A 7,260-nucleotide genomic window follows, 5' to 3' on the forward strand; every position below is an offset into this window, starting at 1 on the left:
GGTGGCTGCTGGCTCCCGACCGGGCGTGCAGCCGGTGTCCCTGGCTCAGACACTTGGAAACACACACTCACACACACGGGAACGACCTGCTCCTGTCCGCTCTGCGGCTGGACACGCAGCCTCCCCGGGGCTTAGAGCAGCCAGGACTGGCCAGAGAGGCGTGGGGAGCTGGGACCAGGATCCGAGAGGGCGGATCCATAATTCATCTCCTCTAAAGCCGCCTTGGGTTTCACCTTGAAGCAGCAGTGGAAAGCGTGGGTGTTGTTTACGGAACGGGAAAGCTGCAGAGGCCGGCACTGGGCATGGGGCAGGGTGAGGGGGGTGGCCTGGCCTTAGAATCAGTGTAGTTAACAGAGGTGCTGACCTAGCTCGGGCCCATCAGCCCACCGTGCGCAGGAGGTGCGTATGTGGAGGGGGGTGCTTTTGTCTTTAGAGCGTCCCCTGGGAAAGACACTGGCCCTAAGCCATCCTGCACATCTGCACTTGACCCAGAGCGAGGCCAGGTCTCCAGAGCCCAGAGTTCCCCAAGGCACCTTGGAGGGAGACCTTGGCCCCCTCTGGGTCCTGCACAAGGGCCAAGGGGAGTGGCCAGGGCAGGTGCCGGGGCCCACCGTCTGTAACAGGAGCTAGCCAGCCCTGCGAGCTGAATAATGAATGCGTCGGGGAGACTGGCTGCCCGCTCAGCAGGCAGGGCAGGGTGCAGGTGTCACAACTGGACTGCAGCACAGCTCGGGGAAGCAGAGACGGCATGTGGGTCAGGCCCGGCCCCGATCCCTTTCTATGCCACCCATCAGCTGTGAGGCCTCAGGAACGCCCCCTCTGGGCCTGCATCTCTGCCTCTGTGAACCCATATTGGAGGCACTTCTGATCTGTCTTCCTGCTAACGTACACCCTGGCAGGGAGCAGGTGATGGCCAAGAACCTGGGTCCCTGCCACCCACATGGGAGACCTGGTTCAGCTTCCGGGCTGTTGGCTTCGGCCTAGCCCAGCCCAGGCCTGTTCCATGTGACCCCTGCCCCCTCTGGGTGCAGCCGATGGCTTCAGGTTGAACATTTGACCCAAGACTGCGTGCCCAGTCCCTGGGCTGGTGTGTGTGTATGTTGGGGGGAGGGGGCAGGGGACGACTCACTTTCGACAATCTGGACTAAAAGAGGTAGGGGCTGTGGCTGGTTAGGGGAGTAGGTGGGGAGCTGCAGCCCCAGAGCTCTCCTCCGCCTGTTGCTCCTCCCCCCCCCCCCCCCCCGCGCTTCTGCCCCAGAACCTGGCCACACAGGATCCAAGGGCCTAAATTAGACTTTTAAACAATGCCGGCCAGCGCCGCGGCTCACTAGGCTAATCCTCCGCCTTGCGGCGCTGGCACACCGGGTTCTAGTCCCGGTCGGGGCGCTGGATTCTGTCCCGGTTGCCCCCCTTCCAGGCCAGCTCTCTGCTGAGGCCAGGGAAGTGCAGTGGAGGATGGCCCAAGTGCTTGGGCCCTGCACCCCATGGGAGACCAGGAGAAGCACCTGGCTCCTGGCTTCGGATCAGCTTGGTGCGCCGGCCGCAGCACGCCGGCCATGGCGGCCATTGGAGGGTGAACCAACGGCAAAGGAAGACCTTTCTCTCTGTCTCTCTCTCTCTCACTGTCCACTCTGCCTGTAAAAAAAAAAAAAAAATGCCAAGCTACCTTCTTCCCAAATTGTGGTTTAAATCTTTGAGTCCCAATGCAAATGCTTTGGTTGTTTGAGGTGTAGCTCAGCAGGCCCCCAAGCTCCACCGTTCTGGCCCTGGCCCTGGCCCCTGCCAGCTCTGTGTGCCCAAGGGAGTGGCTCCAGGGTGTCGGCCTGCTCAGCTGTGACATGGGGACAGTGAGAAGCCTTCTCAGACAAGTGGTGAGGAGCAAGAAGTCCCCCTCTCTGTCTGCTCTCCGCCTCTGCCTCTGCTCCTGCTCCTCCTCGCTGGGGTGCCCAGCCATTCAGAAGGGGCCATGGTCATGCCAGGGGGCTAGTGGCACCTGCTGAAGGCAAACACTATGCAGGGCTGAATGCAGAGTGCCTCTGTGGCCTTGAAGCCCCGGTTCTGCAGAATGACCGGGGAGTCAACACCACCCACGGAGGAGAGGCAGAGTCGGCGGCGGAGGAGGAGGAGGTGGAGCTGCAGGGGTGGGGTCCTGGGGCTGGGGAGGCCAGCGGCAACCAACGGGCGCAGGACAGTGACAGCGGTGGTCTCCGTGGAGAGGTGGGGCAGGGGTGGTTACGGCTGGTGGGAACGCGTTCAAGACAGCAGGATGGTGGGTATCACAGGTGTGCCCGCTATGCACACACTCAAACCTCCACACTGGACCCTCCAGCAGGGCGAATGGTATTGGGGCATGAGTTAAAGCTCCTGTAAACTTGTTATTAAAACAAACAGGGGGCCGGCGCCACGGCTCACTAGGCTAATCCTCCGCCTAGCGGCGCTAGCACACCGGGTTCTAGTCCGGTCCGGGGCGCCGGATTCTGTCCCGGTTGCCCCTCTTCCAGGCCAGCGCTCTGCTGTGGCCCGGGAGTGCAGTGGAGGATGGCCCAAGTACTTGGGCCCTGCACCCCATGGGAGACCAGCAGAAGCACCTGGCTCCTGGCTCCTGCCATCGGATCAGCGCGGTGCGCCGGCCGCGGCGGCCATTGGAAAGTGAACCAATGGCAAAGAAAGACCTTTCTCTCTCTTTCACTGTCCACTCTGCCTGTTAAAAAAATAAAAACAAAACAAAACAAACAGGGGGCCAGCGCTGTGGCATAGCAGGTAAAGCCACCACCTGCAGTGCTGGCATCCCATATGGACACCGGTTCAAATCCTGGCTGCTCCACTTCTGATCCAGCTCTCTGCTATAGCCTGGGAAAGCAGTAGAAGATGGGCCAAGTCCTTAGGCCCCTGTACCTGCGTGGGAGACCCAGAAGAAGCTCCTGGCTCCTGGCTTCAGATTGGCTTGGCTCCAGCTGTTGTGGCGTGAACCAGTGGATGGTTCTCTCTGCCTCTCTGTAACTTGGCCTTTCAAATAAATAAATCTCTCTTTAAAAAAAAAAAAATGCAGCTGGGGGCCCCGTTAGACATGTCGGGCACATGCGCAGGTGAACTCTCTCTCTCTTTTTTTTTTTTTTTTTTTTTTTTTTTTTGACAGGCAGAGTGGACGGCGCACCGCGCTGATCCGATGGCAGGAGCCAGGTGCTTTTCCTGGTCTCCCATGGGGTGCAGGGCCCAAGCACTTGGGCCATCCTCCACTGCACTTCCCTGGCCTCAGCAGAGAGCTGGCCTGGAAGGGGGGCAACCAGGACAGAATCCAGCGCCCCGACTGGGACTAGAACCTGGTGTGCCAGCACCATAAGGTGGAGGATTAGCCTAGTGAGCCGCAGCGCCGGCTGCAGGTGAACTCTTAAAACTGATCTTTAAAGTTTTTATTGGGACCGGTGCTGTGTCGCAGCGGGTTAACGCCCTGGCCTGAAGCACCGGCATCCCATATGGGAGCCGGTTCTGGTCCCACCTGCTCCTCTTCCGATCCAGCTCTTTGCTATGGCCTGGGAAAGCAGTAGAAGATGGCCCAAGTCCTTGGGCCCCTGCACCCACTTGGGAGACACAGAGGAAGCTCCTGGCTCCTGGCTTCAGATTGGCACAGCTCTGGCCATTGTAACCATCTGGGGAGCGAACCAGTGGATGGAAGACCTCTCTCTGCCTCTCCTCTCTCTGTGTAACTCTTTCAAATAAATAAATAAATAAATCTTTAAAGTTTTTATCTATTTATTTGAGAGACAGAAAGAGTTCTCATTCACCGGTCCACTCACACAATAGCTGGGCCTGGGCTGGAGCCGGGAGCTCAATCCAGGTCTTCCACGTGAGTGGCAGGGGCCCATCTATTGGAGCCATCACCTTTTGCCTTCCAGGTCTTCATTAGCAGGAAACTGGAATTGGGAGCGGAGCTGGGTCTTGAACCCAGGCCCTCCAGATATAGGATGTGGGTATCTTTGCGGTTAAGCCAAAAGCCTGCCCTTGGGCTGAATTTTTCAAATGCAGCTGTCTGCACAACCCCACTGAACTTAGGAACAGAGCTGAACCTGCAACTTCTGGGGCAGAATCCACCAGCCTGCGTGAGGTCATCCCCTGCCTGCCTCTTGCACCCTTAACCCACAGAAGATGTCACTAACAGCAGCCACCACCGTGCACAGCCCGGGCACACACATTCAGGACCCGCCTGCCTCTTGTGTCGCCTACTCGCCATATAATAAGCCCCGGAGGAGCAGAAGTCTTTGTCCTTAACCGGGTGGATCCGATCTTGGTGGAAGTTAACACGCTCATTGCTACAACACATGATGCGTGATGCATCCCCAGAGGGTGCGCCCCGTGGCTGTGAGGGACAGTGGAGACAGGGTCTGTGTCCCGATGAGGAGGCCCCTCGAGGGTCTGCGAATGAGAGCCGAAGACACGGAACCCCCTGCCCACAGAGCTCCCTCGGCCCTGCCTTTTGCAGGAGGTGTGTATGTGTGTAGTGGCGGGTAACACTATAAATTCATATCTTATCTACAAATAGAAATACTGCAGAAAGTACAAAAGAAAGGACTGAGAATGGTTATCTCTCCATAAACCTTCCCGTAGCAGCTGGAGTTCTGAACCACACAATGCATTTCTGAGCAAAGAAAAAAGTAAGAAGACATAAAAATGGGAGAAAAAAGGAATTGGAAACAGCAGGTGGAGACAGCCCTTTATGGGGCTCCTAGGAAGCAAGTCAGGGTACAACCCCACCCCCACCCCAGCCCCACTGGCCCCAGCTCCATGTGATGTTTGAGGAAACTGAGGCAGAAAGAGGTCAGGGTGGAGATAGGGCAGGGCCAGTCCTTCAGGCTCATGGCCACCTCCCAAAGCCACACCCACTGCCGGCCCCCAGCGGGGACCCTTGGCTGTCTGGAGTTTGTCCAGGAGAGAGGTTGAGAGGCTGCCACTGCCCAAGACCTACAGTGAACCCTCGGGCAGGTATCTTTCTGCCCCAGGGTTGCACCACCTTGAGGAAGAGACTGACGCTCAGGCAGGCCCGGCTGTTGAGGGCACACTGTGCTCAGAGATGGTCTCATTCCTGTCCTGAACCTGAGCCCCAGCAAGTTACGTGGCTCCTGCACTGCCCCCCGATCTGTAAGTGCAGGTGCCACCAGCACCCCCTCCTGCCGGGGCTGATGGGCATCAAATAGCATACAGAGTCTGTTTAAGCAATGGCTGTTGCCATGACGACTACTGTCCTTGTTATTACAGGCGGCTGTCCTGTCTGCTGTGTGTGTGTTGGTGACCGCCGGCAGCAAGGGCCGTCCACCTGACCCCTCCTGGCGTCTGGGGCCCAGGCTAGTAGCCAGCAGAGGCTGCTCTTTCTCTGGTGGGTTCCAGGCCCCCCTCCCTGTAGAGGTCCACAGCCCCTGTAGCTGATACAGAGTGGGTGTCAGGGAGCAAGTCTCTCATTCATTCATTCAACCATCCATCCATTCATTCATTCCTCAAAGACTGGTCGTACACGTGCTGTGTGCTGAGCACAGGGAAGTCACAGAGCTGAGAGGGGCAGTGCCGGGCCCCAGACAGGTGGGCACTGCCCTGGGGGACCCAAGAAGTGGCCCCTGAACCCAGATCCTAAAGGATGAGGAGCCAATCAGATGGAAGAGAGAGCGGAGTGCCGGGCAGATGGGCAAGCACGTTCAAAGGCAGGTGCTAAGAGAGGCTTGAGGGGAAGTCTTGGGGCCACAGCAGAGCTGAGGGGCACACGTGTGGCATGGCAGGCAGCGACCGGCCCCCATAAGGCCGTGCAGCCTGGGACAGGACTTTGGTCTCCATCCCAAACTAGTGGGGGCCACAGCAGGGTTTTAAGTTCTTGGAACACTGTGACCAGATTGACGTGTGGAAGTTACAAGAACAGTAACCAGCGCTGCTTAAGGGTCTACTACCTGCTCAGGGCTGAGAGCTTTCCTGGAGTAATTTTTAAGAGTCTCATATAAGACGGCGGATTTTCTCATTCTGCAGACACAGGGCTGGGTCTTAAGAGAGGGGAGACCCCCCCCCTTCCCCGCCCCCACCGCTCAGCCAGGAGCAAGGGAGGAATGGGCCTGGGTCTCTCTGACTGCAAGACCTGTGTTCAGAACTTAGCAGCCCTTGCTGTAATCTCCAGAAGCTGCTACTGTTATTTATTTTCCCATGGAGGAAACAGGCCCAGAGAGGTTAGGCAAGTTGCCTGAAGCCACACAGCTTAAAACTGGGTTTAAGTCCAGGCAAGCTGGCTCTAGGGACCCCAGTAATTGAGCCCCTACCTGCTGCCTCCCACGGTGTGCACTGGCAGGAAGCTGGCATGGAAGCGGAGCCAGGTCCAGAACCCAGGCAGCTGCTTACCCCTCTGCACTGAACTCCCAGCTCTGGAAGACGGCTCTTGGGCCACTGTGGGTGAAAAGTCAGGGATGGGACACATAGCGGGGCGGGGGCAGGGACAGTGAGAGGATGGGAGTGCCGTGGACACATTCAGGACAAAGTGACACAGCCCTGGGGAGGGCAAAGCCACGTGGACTTGAGGCTGCTGGATGGGTAGAGGACTTCTCTCTGAGGTGAGGTGGGTGGGGCGGGGTCGGTGCTAGACAGCCAAGGAGGCTGTCTGATGCCTGTGTGGGGAGGAGGCTGAGGGGGAGGTCCGGGGAAGGGGCGCAGCCAGCCCTACTGAGCTTACCAAGGCCATGGAAATATGGGCTGAGTGGTCCCTGAGGGGGCCTGGCTGTGTGGCACCGTGGTTAAGCCGCCACCTACAATGCCAGCATCCCGTATCCGGGCACCAGTTCACATCCCAGCTGCTCCACTTCTAATCCTGCTTCCCTGCTAATGGCCCGGGAAAGCAGAGGAAGATGGCCCAGGTCCTTGGGCCCCTGCACCCACACAGGACACCCAGATGGAATCCCAGGTTCCTGGCTTCAGCCTAGCCCAGTCCCAGCCAGCCACTGTGGCCATTTGGGGAGTGGACCAGTAGATGGAAGATCTCTCTCTCTCTCTCTGCCTTTCAAATAAATAAACAAAATCTCAATCAATAAATAGACAAGGTGGCTGCTCAGCCGCACGTGGCATCAGGAGCTGGTGGGGTAGCGGGTTGGGAGTCAGTGAGCAGGTGGGCCTGGGAAGCTGTGGTGGCCAGAGCAGAGGACGCACCTGCGAGAACTTCTGTGGCTGGAGCCACCCGGGGTTGGGGCCTTTGTTACAGCTGTGGCTGCCCAAGCGCGCGTAAGGGCACAGATCCCACTGAGA

This window comes from Oryctolagus cuniculus, chromosome 17 (genome assembly GCF_051225735.1).
Source record: "Oryctolagus cuniculus isolate XC-2025 breed Fujian yellow rabbit chromosome 17, ASM5122573v1, whole genome shotgun sequence".
NCBI lineage: Eukaryota > Metazoa > Chordata > Mammalia > Lagomorpha > Leporidae > Oryctolagus > Oryctolagus cuniculus.